The following is a 16,858-nucleotide window of genomic DNA, read 5'->3' on the forward strand; positions in this document are numbered from 1 at the left end:
TGGTGGGCCCAGGCTGGATTTGAACCCACCACCTTAGGTGTATGTGGCTGGCGCCTTAGCCACTTGAGCCACAGGTGCTGAGCCGAGTCTCTCTTTTCTATCGCTAACTCCTGTCTTCTATCTGGGACCTTCAAAGCACTCCTCAGAACTTCTCACTAGAACATTCACCTCCCTGGAGCCCAAGGTCAATAGTTAATAGCCTGTACAGATTATAATTAGTACATGCCTGGTCCTGCCAAGGCTTTGAGACACCAGGTTTACAATGCGTTTGTGTGAAGCCAAGGGCACTCAGCCCTAGGAACTGGCTTTTGTTACTGCTGTCTCTGAATCCCCATGTAAAGGGGTTACCCACAGGAGTGAGTACCTTGTAGACTCAGAGGTGCCCTCTTGAACCCCAAGACCTCAGCACCAGCAGCTGCCCACACCCAAGCAGCAGGGAGAAGCTGCCCTCAGGGACTCAGCTTTGGCCCTGGGGACTCAGCGGGAGGAGGTGCCTTCCCCCTCCTGGAGTGGGCCTGTGTCTGGGGCTGAGCTCCCCTTTAGACCAGAGAGATTCCTGTGTGCAGCACTTAAAACAGAGCCATGGGCGGTGCCTGTGGCTCAGTGAGTAGGGCGCCGGCCCCATATACCAAGGGTGGTGGGTTCGAGCCTAGACCCGGCCAAACTGCAACAACAACCACAACAACAACGATAAAAAAAAACAGAGCCAGCACCTCTCATTTGCCCTCATTTCCGTCCTCAGTCTTCTCCCTGACAACCTGCTGCCCAACAGCTGGCCATTTTAATGTCTTTCCCATTGGAAAAACGTGGGTTCTCCCAATAGTCCTTAGCATAGCTCACTGTCCCTGCCTGCTTTTGCGAGGCTGAAGGTCACCCACCCAGCTGGAGGAGGGAGTCAGTACATGAGCCCTGGTCTTTGTACTCCCAGTGAGGGATGGGGAGGGGGCGTTGACATACACTGGCTTCCCACACCAGGCACAAAACCCCGTTTGACTTTGTAAAACATTTTCTCCCTCCTCTCAGACAATGCTGGCTTTAATGGATTTCCTTAAAGGGACTGAGGGTCCATATCCTTTGCAAGAAAGGCAAATGCCACTGTTCCCAAGTGGACAACACCAAACAGTAGGACTATCCCCAGCTGCAAGACGATGCATTCTTTCTGCCTGCACAGAATGGGCCCCACATGTGTTGGGCCTGACTTATTTCCCCTCCAAGGAGCTGGTGCCTCCTACTCCAGCCTGCAAGCAATTGGCGGGGCCTTTGGTGACTCACCTTCTCCTATGTATTCTCTTCCAAGGACACAGGACCTTGTGATACTTGCTGTTTGACTCTAGAGCCTTCTAGAATGTAAGTCCTAGCCTGATGCCTAAGACAGTGCCTGGCACACATGAGGCCCTCCAAGGAGTTGGTGAGTGATCAAATGAATGACTCTCTGCCCTCCGTGTTTATCTCCATTCATTCTTTGAAGACATCATACGAGGCCTACCATAGCAGAGGAAATCCTGAGCTGGAGACTCAGGAGTTCACAGTGCATGGGGGAGAAATATGCCAAAACAGACCATCTCAGTGAGGAGAGGTGAGGGTCCATTCAGATTGGATGCAGCAGGGGTGGTGGGAGAAATTGATTACAGGGAAGGAGGCAAAGGGAATAGCCACAGGCAGGGACCTCTTGAGCAGCAAGGATGGTGGGGGAGGCACCCAGGGCAGGGGCTGACAAGTGGGAGAAGTGTGCAGAGCAGTAAAGCATGAGTCAGCTTCTGAGTAATTTGTCCCCAGCATGGAAGACATGAAGATGGAGACTCGCTACCTGGTGTCCCCAGACTACAGCCCACGGGCCACATGTGGCCCGCTGGGAGTTTTTGCCCCTGCTGCCTGTCCTGCTTAGCAGCCGACTCGTCCTGGGGCCCAGCCCTCCAACGGTCTGAAGGACAGTGAACTGGCCCCCTGTTTAAAGTTTGAGGACCCCTAGCCTCACCCATTCATCTTGTAGCATTTACTAAGCATTCTGGGGACTAGCGCGGGCAGTTGGTCCTGATAATAAGGGAGGTTTCCGCCATTGCAGACTTGTCAGGGACACACAGGCATACGGTGGCTCTGAGAGCACCAGGGAGGAACAGTTGAGTCTGAGAAAGATACTCCCTCCCATACCATCCTCCCAATTCCACAGTCAAAGTTAACAGTGGCTCTAACCTAGCATGACCAATTTGTCTTGGTTTGCCAGATATTTTCTAGGTTTTAGCCCTAAAATCCTGAGTCCCAGGAAATCTCTGTGTTTTCGGCAAACCACGGACAGTTGGTCACACGTACTTCACCCTTCATATCCACTCTCAAGACCACCCCACCTCCAGCCACCTCCAGGGGCTGAACTCCCTGAGCCTGTGTTCTCAGAACGAGCCAGGGTCATGGGCAGCTTTTCCTCTGGGCATGGAGAGGGAGACTTGCTCCAGGCTACGGACAGGGCAGCATTCTAAAGCCTGTGTGTGCCTTCCTCTTATTAACAGTCTTCAGAGGAGTGCCAGGGCACAGAAAACCTTGGCTCAGCCCATCCTCCCCGGCTGGCTCCTAATCACAGCTGCCACAGGCTCTCTGATCCCGTCACTGCATCCCTTGTCTGAGCTTTATCTCCTGAGGCCTCTACAATCCAAGGACAGGCTTCCTGCCCAGCCTTCCTTTGTGCATTCAGAGCAAGGCCCGTTGCAGGTGCCAGCAAACAAACACGTGCTGAACTGAAGCAACAAGCAACAGATTATTATATCACTGTCTCCATTTTACAGAAGCAAAAGCGAAAACATAAAACTCAAACTCACCTCCAATATTTGTTTCCCAAGACTCTGAGGATGCCATTATTTGAAAGCAGCTATTTAGAATCTCAACTTCCAGAATCTGTTAGAGCCTTTTGGATTAGCCCTATGGAGACTCAGAAACCACAGAAGTTCTTGCTCAAGGGGACTCAGAAAAATATAAATTCTTCCCCATATACTTGTTCTAGACTGGGGCTTCTAAACTACAGCAAGTTTCCCTAAAAAATATTCACAGAAAGCCCTCATACTTGTGCTGCCCAAAGCTGATGGAGGTCTGTGAGGCCCCCGAAATGATGCTGATCTCCCCAAGACTCTGAGACACAGCACAGAGAGGTTACAAGAGACCTGGCTCTCAAGGAAAAGATACTAATGACTAAATGATTAAATTAATCCCATTAGCAAGTGCCTGGATAAAGTGGGTTTAACCTCCCCTCAGCTCCCCTGCAAGGGCATTGGGTGTTAGGAATCACACACCGTTTTCTAGTTCTGCCATTTACTATTAGCTTGTGACCATGGATGAGGTCCTTGAGTTCTCTAGACTGACCCTATAAAGTGCATGCTCTGCAGCGCAGGGTGGAGGGGAATAAAGCATCACTGCCCACCATTGTGCATCCTTCCTAAACTCTTACCGAGGTAAGAGGTAACAGCAAACCTCATCAAGGGCATGCTATGTGCCAGGCACTTTGCTAAAGGAGTAAGTCCTACTGCTCCTGCCTCTTTACAGATGAAAGAAAGGAGAGGACCAGAGAAGCTAAGTCAGCTGCCCAAGGTCCCACAGCCAGTATTAGGACAAGTTTCCTCTGCTCTTACCCACTAGCCTATTAATACTTGCCAAATGAGTGAACAAATTAATACCGGGTTCTATTTTAACCAGGAGATACAACACTGAGACCTGTTTCAGAACTACATTTTTAAGAACTGAAAGTATTAGAAGGGTGACTGGCTCAAATCTACAAGGACTACCCACTGCTGCACAGGGGGATTCTTTGTTTCTCTGGAGGTTTTTTTTGTTACTCTGTCATCCTTGGTATAGTGCCATGGCATCATAGTTCACAGCAGTCTCTAACTCTTGGGCTTTAGTGATTCTCTGGACTTAGCCTCCTGAGTAGCTGGGACTGCACTGCCCGGCTATTTTTTTTTTTGGCTGGGGGTGGGTTTGAACCCGCCACCTCTGGCATATGGGGCTGGTGTCCTACTCCTTTGAGCCACAGGTGCTGCCCATGCCTGGCTATTTTTTTGGTTGCAATTGTCATTGTTCTTTAGCAGGCCTTGGCTGGGCTCAAACTCACCAGCCTCAGTGTATGTGGCCAGTGCCCTACTCACTGAGCTACGAGTGCCAAGCCATCAGTTTTTATTTTTTAGTAGAGACAGAGTCTCACTCTTGTTCAGGCTTGTCTCGAACCTGTGAGCTCAAGCAATTCACTTGCCTTGGCCTCCCAGAGTGCTAGGATTACAGGCATGAGCCACCACACCGGCCTGCACAAAGGAATTCTAAACAGAGACCACAAACCACTGCCCACTGTCTGTTTCTGTATATGCTCAAACCAAAAAAAAATTTATATTTTTAAATAGGTTGGAAAAAATCAAAAGAATAATATTGTTTAGTGACACATGAAAATTACATGGAATTCAAATTCCAGCACCCACAAAGTAAGTTTTTTGTTTCTTTTTTTTGAGACAGCCTCAAGCTGTCCCCCTGGGTAGAGTGCCATGGCATCACAGCTCACAGCAACCTCCAACTCCTGGGCTTAAGCAAGTCTCCTGCCTCCGCCTCCCACGTAGCTGGGACCACAGGCGCCCACCACAACGCCCGGCTATTTTTTGGTTGCAGCCATCATTGTTATTTAGCGGGCCCAGGCTGGATTTGGACCCGCCACCTTAGGTGCATGTGGCTGGCACCTTAGCCGCTTGAGTCACAGGCGCCGAGCCACACAAAGTAAGTTTTATTAGAACACAACCAATACCCCTTCTGTCACTGTCTGTGGCTGCTTTGAGATGATTTCTTATGGCAGAAAGCTAAAATGTATTTATGTATTTATTCTCTGGTCCTTTAAGAAAAAGTTTGCCAACTTCTGTTCTAGAAGGTCCGGAGGCCCTGGCTGTTCATCAGCCCCAGGTCAGCACCACACCCCACCCCCTGCCTATCAGCACAGCATTCCTCCATCTGGGAGCCTAGAAGATTCTCTATTGTTCCTTTCAGCAAACTGTGATACAATTCTCTGATATCTAGCTTTGCTGATAGGCAAAGCTTTCCAAATGCTGACAGTTGTGTCTTCATGGGGGTTTTCCCTCTGGAATTTCCCTAATTTTGAGTTGTTTAGAGGGCCTTTGCCAGTAAGCTGAGGTCTCCCCACACTATCAGGGCAGTTCAGCTGGGACCCCCCCCCACCATGCCCTCTGAGACAGTACCTGAATCACTGAGGATGCTGAGGATGGGGGTCCAACCTCCCAAGGCACGGAGGGTGTGAATCACTCCATCAGGTAGAAGACAATAAGAGACACACTCGTAATCCCAGCACTCTGGAAGGCCCAGGCTGGTGGACTGCCTGAGGTCAGGAGTTGGAGACCAGCCTGAGCAAGAACAAGACCCTGTCTCTAGTAAAAATAGAAAAACAAGGGTGTAGTGGGGCCAGCGCTTATAGTCCTAGCTACTTGGGAGGCTGAGCCCAGAGGATCTCTTGAGCCTAAGGGTTTGAGGCTGCTGTGAGGTATGACGATGCCACGGCACTCCAGCCAGGGTGACAGAGTGAGACTTTGTCTCCAAAAAAAAGGACAACAAGAGTCACATACAATCACTCTCCAAAGAAAGGCTCATGGGCCAACTGTCCCAGGAAAACAGGTTGGGGCCACTAGACACAGGTGGGGAAAGCTGGCCGGGGCCATGCAGGATCTTTTCACATCACATTCTGTTCCTGTCTCCTTTCTGGAAAATTTAAGACCTGGGGCTGAGGCCCTTCCTCATTAGTCGGTAGTGCTAGGCCCTGTCCCTCACTTCCCTCCATGGCCTGGTTTGCCCAGGTACTAACTAGGAGGTAGGCTAGGCCCTTGGGTTGCTGAGGTCCTGTGATGTTATATTCACTACGTTTATGTCTAGAAAGTAACTCTGAGAGCTGGAATGGTTGCTTTTTCAGGCTGTCCCTACGTCCTGGGGAAGGTAGGGCAAGAAGGCACAAGCATTGCAAGGGAAAGAACCCTGCTATATTGTCCCTGGGGGCTCCTGAGGAAAGCTAGACTGGGAAACCCCGCTGCTGTGCACTCAGCCAGGGGCCAAACTGCTAACCCAGCTCTCTACCAGTCCAGGAGGATGGTGCCAACAGCTCTGGGTTAGTGGGTGATCTTGTGAGGCAGCCTTAGCATCTGTCAGAATGTTGGGCCTGGGAGGGCCTTGAGAGGTCACTCCGTTCTATGTTTTCACTCACTTTGTCCATTTGTGCATCACAGCCATAATTCTGGCCACATCTGCAGGCACATCTGTACTATCATTATTTTCTAATTAATTTTCTTTAATTTGACCCATTTAAACTTAAATTTATTGTAAAAGAAGACTTTTTATCTTTAATTAGAAAACCAGGTGCAGGATCAGTTGAGGTATATAGAACATCATAAGCAATAAATAGAATGAACGTTAGCCATGTTTAACTCTGTCTGGCTACTGTTGCTGGTTAGCACCTGCCACTTGCTCATTGTCGGAGAGAGGGATGGGCAAGTGTCTGAGACTTGTTAAACAGAGATTCGTCAGTCGATGAGGTACTGTCCTAGACAAAATCCACTGGTTCTCACCAATCCCAGTGCATCAGAATCACCTGGGAGCTTTTAAGAGCTACAGATAATTAACCCCCCTTCCAGAGGTTTTAGAAACCATTTGGTCTGGGGTAGAGCCCAGGTGATTAAGAGACAATCATATCATCAGAAGAATTTAAAAAGATAGAGAGGCAGTGGTTGTCATTCTGTAACCTATTCTCTGTGTCACCAAATTTATGCTGTTATTCCTAGCCCCTTGTCCAAACTCTCAGACATCTGACATAGTTTAAGCACCTACACTGTACTGAGGAGGACCCTGAGTCTCAGAGCTGGGTATAAGACAAAGAACCTCATGTGATAACATTGACTTTTTTCTAGAGTTAATTCCATACAAGAAAAAGTCATATTGCCCATTTAGGGGTGGATGGTGCCCTGGACACGCAGTGAGTAGTCAAGGTATGTAGTCTGTATCCTGGATATGTTCTAAAGGGGCACAGGCTTGACTCAGTCGACTCCAGCCACCATGCTCTGGACCCTCCAGGGCACCAGCATCTACCAACAACACCTGAGCCAAGGACTGACTCGCCAGCAGCTGTGCCCCATTCAACTTCCTGCAAGTGCTGGGGCCAGAGGCAGACAGAAGTGCAGAGCTCCTTTCCAAGTGACCTACATAACAGCAAAGTCACTTTGCCAGGCAGGGAGCACCCAGGGAAAAGGGGGAGTGCTCAGAGAAGCTGGAAAGGAAATCTATAGGAACAAGCATGACCATGCACCCACCATATGCTAGGGATTCCACACCTATTATCTTATCTGACCCTTACAGCTGGACTCTGCAGGGAAAGGGTAGTCCTGTTTCACAGGTAAGCTATGTGACTTTCGAAGATCAAACTGCAGATGACAGGACCAGGATCCCAGCCCAAATCTGGGTAATTCCATCTCAGGTCCAGGAGCAGAGAGAAGCTCCACCAACAGAGAAAGTCTAACTTGTCTTTTGCAGAGGAAGACAGCTGGTGCCAGTGACACTTTGCTCTGACACTATTGTTAAGTAAACTAACAATACTGATGACCCCATACCTCCGTAGGGTCATTTGAAGTTCACGACAGATGCTCCTATGCACCAAACAAGGAGAAGGGTGTAGCACCTGTTCCCCAATTTACAGAGAAGGGAGATGAGGGTCACAAAGACTGTGCCCTTAGGCAGAATTAAAGGTCCTTCCTGAGCTCCTTCTCGCTGAGTCTATGTCCCCTGGGACAGGACGGTCTTTAAAGCACCCATCCTGTGCATTACACTCCTCCCATAGGCATCGACTTGTCTCTGGCATTTCCCCAGCCTGTGTCCATCTCAACCATGTCAGTAAGTTGAAGGAATGTTGTTGCCCAAGACACGTGGGTTACAGGGTGGAAGTGTCCAGATCCCAGCCACAAATATGTGCCTTTGGCTCCCAAGTGAAAGTCAGCTCCAGAGAAGAGGTGCCTGACTAACCCCGCAGCTTCCTGTAGGGGACCAAAATAGGAACTAGCGGGGGTGGGGGTGGGGGTGGGGGTGGGGGTGGGGGTGGGCATCCCCTTACCTCATTAAAGGAGCGTGTTAACAACAAAGACTACACCAAGAAGTGCTCAGCCTGGACCCCCCTCCCTGGGCATTTGGGTGGTTTTACCCAGAGGAAAGCAGGATAAGAGATTCTACAAGATGGAATGAAAAAAAAATCATTTCTTAAAATTATTTCTGAGCAAAGATGAGTTTGAAATCAGCAAACAGATAAAATAGACAAATTCTTTAATGTAGGCTCACAAGCTGCCTGGTGCCGGATCAACAACAGAGTTTAACCTGGCAGGCCCAGCTGGCTCACACCCAACCTACAACCACGGGCTTGTGGTCACTAAGTTCCCAACAGCTAGCGAACAAGTCACACATGCAGTTCCCTGGGAGAAAAGGGTGTGGTCAAAGGAGATGGGGTGGGGTACTCCAGGGTAGGTCCTGACTCTGGAAAACCTTATGCATTCCTAGACCCATGTGACACTGGTCACACAGAAAGGATTTCCTTTGAGGAATGGCCTGGCAATGAGAGTCACTGGGGTTTGTAGAGGAGGCACATGTGTGGTTGAGGAGGCTGGGCACTAGGGCTGACTCACCAGCCCCAGCCCACTGCACTCCCAGCAGGGAAGGGCCTGGTGTGGCCCAGGGGTATCCTGCCTGAACACTGGGATCAAGTGACCTAAGTTCAATTCTCAACCCCACTGCTAACTGAGGTGGCTGAAGACTGGTTACTTAACCTCTCTGTGGAATGGAAATCATACCCGAGCATCCCTCATTGAGCTGTTGCGAGGATGATGAGATAAGGCAAAGAGTACTGAGACGTTTAGTAAATGCGAGATAGATAGGGGAGCTGTTAGGAGAAACCATGCGAGGAATTTTAGACGGCACCCAGTCCAAGGCATTGGGGCGTACATTCACTCATTCATTTATTTGTTAATTCATTCTTTAAATATGTACAGGACTGAACAGCCATGATGGTTGGGCTCTGGACAGACAAAAATCCCTGGCTTTATGGGGTTTATGGTCTAGTTAAAGAGATAGACAATAAACTCAGCTGCAAATAAATAACTCAGATAATTTCAAGTAGCAATAAAACAGGGTGATAGGACAGAGTGTAGTGGCAGGGTGGGAGAGTTCTACTGTGTGGTCAGGAAGGCCCCTGTGAGGCTGTGACTGCGAGCTGAGATTGCAATGCCCAGAGGGAGCAGTCAGGGGAGATCCTAGGCGGGGCTCTTTATAGGCAGAGGGACAGCATGAAGGCAGGCCTGAGGGAGTGGAAGCTTGGCATACTCAGGAGAGAGGACTTAGATGGGAGTCCCAGGGAGGTCAGGAGACATTTTTAAAGTTCTAGGGCCATCCCCTGGAGGGCCCAAGAAAATCAACTCTCGGGCAGTGCCTATGGCTCAAAGGAGTAGGAAGCCGGCCCCACACACCAGAGGTGGTGGGTTCAAACCCAGCCCTGGCCAAAAAAGAAACTGCAAAAAAATAAAAAAAGAAAACCAACTGTTTTCCAAGGGAACTGCATCCTGAAGGGGCCACAAAGGGAGATGATGCCCTCAGTACCTTCTCTCTCCAGCCTTGGGTCACAACTCTGGAGCTCACTCCTTTCCTGTGTGTCCTGGAAATATTGGGATCTGTCCTGCAATTCACTTAAAGGAGCTGTGAGCATCAGCTTCCCTAAAATTTATAAGATTCTATTTTATTTATATTGTATTTTATTTAAACGAATATATCTAGAATATCATCATTTCAATGTACTGGTATAATCAATATAAAAAGCATTGAGATATTTTATTTCTTTGTATATATAATACAAAAAGCATTAAGATATTTTATGTCTGGCTCGGCGCCTATGGCTCAAGTGGCTAAGGCGCCAGCCATATACACCTAAGGTGGTGGGTTCGAATCCCCAGCCTGGGCCCGCCAAACAACAATGATGGCTGCAACCAAAAAAAATGGCTGGGCGTTGTGGCAGGTGCCTGTAGTCCCAGCTACTTGGGAGACTGAGGCAGAAGACTCGCTTGAGCCCAGGAGTTGGAGGTTGCTGTGAGCTGTGATGCCATGGCACTTTACCCAGGGGGATAGCTTGAGGCTCTATCTCAAAAAAAAAAAAAGATATTTTATTTCTTTGTGTGTGTGTATATATATATATATAATTTCGGACTCCTATGAGGGTACAAATAATTAGGTTATGTTGTTTGCATTTCTAAGGTAAAGTTCAAGTTGTAGTTGAGCCTTCCATCTAAGGGGTGTGCTATATACCCTATCCTATTTTAAAGTGTAAAGGCTTTTACTTAAATAATAATAACAATGGATTCCCTCTCTCTGGGCTAGGAGTGATATATGAGGACAAAAAACCCTGCATCCCTCCTTCTAGGAGGTCACAGTCTAGGGTAATCAGATTCAAAACTTCAGACCTTCTAGGAGGTCATAGTCTAGGGTAATCAGATTCAAAAACTGTTGATTATGGCTTGGCACCCATAGCACAGTGGTTATGGTGCTGGCCATAAGCACCAAGGCTGGTGGGTTCAAACCCAGCCCAGGCCAGCTAAACAACAATGACAACTGCAACAAAAAAATAGCTGGGCATTGTGGCAGGTACCTGTAGTCCCAGCTTCTCGGGAGGCTGAGGCAAGAGAATCACTGGAGTCCAAGAGTTTGAGGTTGCTGTGAGCTGTGATGCCATAACACTCTACCAAGGGGCTACATAATGAGACTGTCTCAAAAAACAAACAAACAAACAAAAAAACCAAGCAAACTGTTGATTAGTACCAACAGCAAAATGCAATGGAAACGGGAAAATAGAAATCACCAGTCCCATCAGGGGTGGCCAAGGAAGGCTTCCAGGAGGAGGTGACATCTGGCCAAGTGTTGTTGGTGGAGAGTATAGGGAGAAGGGCAGCTAGGCAGAAGGAACAAGAGTACAGGTGTCCAGGTGAAAAATGTCCTGAGGGGTTGGGGCTTCATGGGACTGTGGGGTAGCTCCGGTTGTAGAAAACTGAGCAGGCCTTGGACTTGTGACTTAATCCTTAGAGCAAGAAGGATTAGCAGGGAGTCACCAGCTTCACTGATCTGGCCCTCCTGGGATTGGGCAGGCGGACTTCAGCAGTGGCTAAATGCAGCACCCCAGAGACCTACTGTGAAGCTGTGGTTTTTGGATAAGAAAACATCTGAACTTGAAGACACCTTAGAAATCTAATCTCAACTTCACATTTTAAGAGAGCAGGAAGCCAAGAGCAGCCCAGGTGAAGGTCAAATGCTGGCTCCTCCCATCATTAAGGAAAAAGGCTACCCTAGTGAGTCAGCTGGCTGTATTATTTCAACAAATGTCTCTTGGGAGGGGCGTAGTCCTTTTCAGATGTCAAATAAAACTCTTGGCATAAATGAGTCCAACCAACCCTGGTGGCCCACCCTGCTCCATCCATGCCTTGGTGATGACCATATGTGCCTACTGAAAACCAGCCTTCCATTTTCATCATACAGCCATCTCCCATACCAGAGAAACAGACTGGAAGGGAACAGCACCTGCCTGGGAGTCCAGTGATAACTACCTCGACCCCTAGGCACCTGCAAGAAGACCTGGGCCAGTTACTTCAGTGTGTGGGACACAGAAGCCAAATATCAGAAAAACCATCACCTGAAGCCAGTGGTCCTGGGATGTCTGTCCCTTTGAGCCTGTTGGCTGTGACAGGCACCTCTGTTGATGGAAGGCCTTCGATGCTGTCAGAGAGACGGGAACCAAGAATCAAAGTGTGTATCAAAAGAACCAAAAGGCTCGGCACCTATAGCACCTGCCAGCCACATACACCAAGGCTGGTGGGTTTGAACCCAGCCCTGGCCAGCTAAACAACAATGACAACTACAACAAGAACAAAAATAGTCGGGCATTGTGGTGGGTGCCTGTAGTCCCAGCTACTTGTGAGGCAGAGGCAAAGAGAATCACTTAAGCCCAAGAGTTTAAGGTTGCTGTGAGCTGTGACGCACTATCTACTGAGGGTGACATAGTGAGACTCTGTCTCAAAAGCACCAAAAATGGGATGGGTTTTCCCCAACTCTCACTGTACCACTGCCCATGCCACAAAGACATCAGACTCCCTTGTGAGGACGGAAGCAAGGCGGAGTTAGAGCTGTCAGCCTTCACCTCCTCGCTGCCATCTGACAGCTGGAACGCACCACCCAATTATCCTTAATCAGTATTTCCCTGGCCCTCCCAGGTTGGGATGGGCCACCCAGAGTTTCAGCTTCCAGGGTGTAAAGAATGTACTCTCAACACAGCAAGAAAAGCAAAAGTATGTCATCCTTTCAGCTCTCCCTCTGGGTGAAATCCTGTTCCATCTTCACGTGCTAAGTGATTTAGGGCAAGGCATTTAACCTCTCTGAACTTGTTTCCCCAACCGAAAAATGAGCGTAACCATACCTGTGACACTAAGTTATTCTGAGGATCAAGGGTAGCCTGCAAAAAGTGGGATGAGTAAGAGCAGCTCTTTGCTAAGAGAACTTCTTGTAGGAAAGAAGATTCTAAGCACTGCTTTGCTTATATATTTCCTTTGATGATGCTTCTGTTCATTTAAGTTCTAAAAGTCTGTGGTCACGTTGTTGCTCTCCTCTGACTTTTCACAATTAAAATGATCAACTTAGTTTAATCTCAGATGTACCACTCTGCCTGCCCTGAGGAGACAGCTTGTGGCCCAGCAGTCACACTGGTGTGTCAGGTGGTGTCCTCATGAGAGTCATACAGGTGTGGCAGCCCAGAGTGGACTGTCTACCCTACGGATGTGCCCAATGTAGACCTTGGCCAGGACACTTCCCTCGATTGTAAAAAAAAGCAGATTGATCCAGGGCACCTGAGGCTCCTCCCAGCTCAAAGATTTCAGGGTTTGATGATTCAGAAGCATAAATCATTAGGCTAAGACATAAAAAAAACCCTGTTGATAATCTGAGATCATAGAGTATAAATGTCATTATCTTCTAACCATCTAACTTGGGAAGAGGGAGATTACATTTCCTAGGTGAAGAGAAGTCACGTGTCATCAACAGGATTTGTGTTTTGTTTTGTAAATCCAACCAGATTGGCCAGGTGTGGTAGCTCACGCCTGTAATCCTAGCACTCTGGGAGGCTGAGGGGTGTGGATTGCCTGAGCTTATGAGTTTGAGACCAGCCTGAGCAAGAGCAAGACCCCATCTCTAAAAATAGCCAGGCATTGTGGCAGGTACCTGTAGTCCCAGCTACTTGAGAGGCTGAGGTAAGAAAATCACTTGAGCCTAGGAATTTGAGGTTGCTTTCAGCTGTGACGATAAGGCACTCTATTGAGTGCAACAAAGTAAGACTCTATCTCCAAAAAGAAAAATCCAACCAGATTAACATTTAAATCTAAGGAGGCTGATTTTCTAAGAAAGCATCTAAAAATGTTTCATGTTATCTCTTAATTTGTACTACATGAAATTTGAGATATGTGTGTGCGTGTTCTATTTGTAAATGATAAAACATCCAAATATTTAGGAATAACACCTAGAGCCCACAGGTGGACCAAAGAAACAGAACCTAATGGATCCCACTGAGAGTGAAACCTGCTCCCCCCCCCCAAGATAATCACCCTGATTTTTCATCATAATGCCCCTGCCTTCTGCTTTTACAAACCTGCTTAAATGTGTAAAGTAAAATCTATGCCTAAAGGTATATACAGCATGGACCTAGGGAAGTGACTTCCTTTGTCACTGCCACCCATCCCTACTCCTGGTCCTCTTGCCCTTCCCTCACTGTGGTGACATTTAACTTTTTTTTAAGGTCACATCTTGGGCATGTGTCACTAAACAAGCCATGGTCAGTGTGCTCGTGCTTCACAGCTTCCTTAGCAGCTCTCTGCTAAGACTGTGAAAGCATAGTGGAGCTGTTAGGATTCCCCACACTACGTCTGCAGCCTCGAGGTGTAGCAGGAGGACTTAACAAACACCATCGCTCCTACTCACAATGTGGATTTGTGGATTCATTATCCTCTCGGCAACCCTGAAGGAGGGTGGTGGTATTTCACTAGTTTACAGATGACAAAATCGAGGCTTCAGCTCCCAGGACTTATCCCCGTCTGCTTTCTGACTGTTTGTCCCCCAAAAACATCATCACTAAGTCCTGAAGCAAAGATTCCTTTGCTTCCTCCTGGGTTCCTCTGTTGGTTGTCTAGTTCGGCTGCTTTTAGATGTTACAGGGGAAAAAAAGTTTAGAAACCTTTTGTTTTGTTTTTCTAGCAAGTGCCAATGACATAATGAAGTCAGGGATCCTCCCTGGTCAGTACTGTTTTTCCAACAATTGCCATACGGCATTGTCATTGGATTGTCTATGACAGGCTAGGTGGTGTAATGAAGAGCATCAAGTCAAAAGCCTTGAGTTCAAATCCTGGCCACTAGAGATCGGTCTCCTCATCTGTAAATGGGCCCACAATGGCAGCCTTGTGTACTGCCAGGATCCCCGGTGGTTGGAGAAGGGAGACCCTACAGACACATCTGAGTTCCTCTGTCGGCTTCTCTTTCCTCTTGCTCCCTCTCTGGTACTGAGGACCAGCTTGCAGTGCTGGAAGGACCCCAAGGGAGGTGATCCAGGACCACCCATCATTTGACAGACATGGGGAAATCAAGGCAGAGAGAGAAGGAGCAGAGTGGATATAAACCCAGGTATCCAAACCAGGCCCCTTCCTTTCACCCTGCGACAACAGCTCCTGTATCCTATATCTGGCACCCCACAAAGTGCTATTCGTGGAATGGCTCATTTAGTGCCCATGATACCATATAATGCAAATGCTGTGCCTCTCCCCTTTTCATAGAAAGGACAGGGACAAGGACTTCACCTCTGAAAGGTGATTCCCAAGGTCACACAGCTAGGAAAGGGCCAAGGCAGGCCTGGATCCAGGTAATCTGACTTGGCTACTCTCTTTCTTCTCAGTGGGGCAACACGAGAGGCCCAGCTACCCTGGGGGCTCCCAGGGACTCCAAAGTATTCTGGTGGTTATGCTGGACCTGCTCAGTCTTGCTTCCCATAATAGCCAAGCTAGGGTTCCCCAGCAGGCTCTGTCCAGGTTTCTGCATCACGAGGCAGAGGAGCCACCCAGGCACAGCCACATCCATGGCTATGGTAGAACAAGCAAATCACCCAGGCTGGAGGGTTGCTCCTATGGAGACACAAAGAGCTCCAATTCACCCTGAAGGGTACCTGCAGGGGGCCAGATGCCAGCCTGGATTCCTACCACTCCCCTCTGTGCCACCAGCAAATCCTCAGGCCCCCGGGGAAGATACAAGTTCCAGAAATAAGACTTCCCAGCCCACTGCCTGCTTAGCCACCCCCAGAGGGGCCCCTCTGATTAAAAACAACGCTGGGGCCAGCAGGCTTGGCACAGCTGTGGCTGTCAGCCTGCTGAATGTTGTCCTGCCTGAGGAATGTGCAGACCCACATGTGTTAGAGCATCCCGCTGGGGCACGGTGACAGGAAACTGAGCAAAACAGCCCGTTGGCACAATATACCCCTCCCACCTCCCAACTCCTGACCCCTGTGAGCTGTTGGCTGGCCAGCAGTACAGGAGGCAAGGCCTGGCCCTTCAAGGGAGCCAGGCTGTGTGGCTCTGAGGAAATCACTTCCCCACTCTGGGCCTGTTTCCACTCCTCTTGGTGGCTGAAGGAGGCTGTCCCAACAAGCTCAGAAAGGCAGTGATTTGGGGACATGCTCCAATCTTCCTCTCCTGCCCTTACTCATGTGGAATAGAGCATGGTCCCCGAAACACAATCAGCTGCCCCACTAGCTGCAGAAAGCCCCTCACTATTGCTAGAAGGAAGTTACCCCTTCAGAGATGAAAAAGGAGACCAGTATCCTGGGAGAGGGCCGAGGACAGACCTAGGTCAGAGCTTCAGGGCCAAAGTGATAGAACAAAAGTATTCATTATCACCCCACCCAGGCTGGAGTTCCCTGGCCTCCAGGTTTGCAGCAGAGGGCTGCTGGGTACGTGGGACACTGCTCCAGGGCTGAGCAATGAGCCACATCAATGGGTCTGCTATTTGGGGTCAAGATCTGAAGACCCCAAAGGAAGCCAACATCCACCTGAGGCTCTCTCAGGCTTTGCAAGCCATCTTCAGCTTCACTACCCGCTCTTTTAGAGCTGTGGGAATGAGACTCAGAGAGGCTCAGCCTGTTCCCCAACGCTGCACAGCCCAGAGGTGTCTGAAGGAAATCTAGCTGGAGGAGTGGACTTCCCCTCCTTACCGCTGCTCTGCTCTCTCAATCCGCCCCCCACACACACACACACCCCGCGAGTGCTTGAGAGCGCGTGGTCTCCGGGAGGAGGTATTCCAGCCCGGTTCCGGACGAGGCCACTGACACGCCGCAGTGACAGGTCTGCTAGCCCCTAGGGGGCTCAGAGGGAAGACAAGAGGAGGCTCCCGGGCCGCCTGGGACGCACTGCCCACGCCTTTTAGGGCTTCTTCTTGCCAGCCCAGCCTCGGGAGTTGAGAGGAAAGGCTCCGGGATTTCGCAGCCAGCAGGGAACGCTTGGATTTAAACTAAAAATACCCGCCCGCCCGCAGCTGTCACGCCAGAGCCCTAGCTCCCGCGCCCGGTGCACCTCTCCAGGCCCCCCCCCCCCGACTTGCGCCACCCAATCCCGGGGTATGTGTCCCCGGTGGGTCGAGGGCCAGGCCTCCGACCCTCCCGGCCCCGGCCCGGCCTGCCGGCCCGGCACCACTTACCCGGCCCGGAGCTTGGAGGAGCGCGGCACCGCAGGCGGCTGGGGCCGAGCCTCCCTCC

General features: G+C 49.5%; 1 protein-coding gene across 1 annotated transcript in view; it reads right to left on the bottom strand.

Annotated features, from left to right (window-relative positions):
• Window positions 1-16,829, bottom strand: part of SYNE3 (spectrin repeat containing nuclear envelope family member 3) — an 89,562-nt gene extending 72,733 nt beyond the window's left edge. Inside the window, exon 1 of the mRNA XM_023511542.1 lies at window positions 16,801-16,829. The gene's annotated coding sequence lies outside the window, so the exon portion shown is untranslated. The remainder of the gene's footprint in view (window positions 1-16,800) is intronic.
• Between the last annotated feature and the right edge of the window lie 29 nt (window positions 16,830-16,858).

Source organism: Otolemur garnettii, unplaced genomic scaffold (genome assembly GCF_000181295.1).
Source record: "Otolemur garnettii isolate 467f Iridium unplaced genomic scaffold, OtoGar3 scaffold00020, whole genome shotgun sequence".
Classification (NCBI taxonomy): Eukaryota; Metazoa; Chordata; class Mammalia; order Primates; family Galagidae; genus Otolemur; species Otolemur garnettii.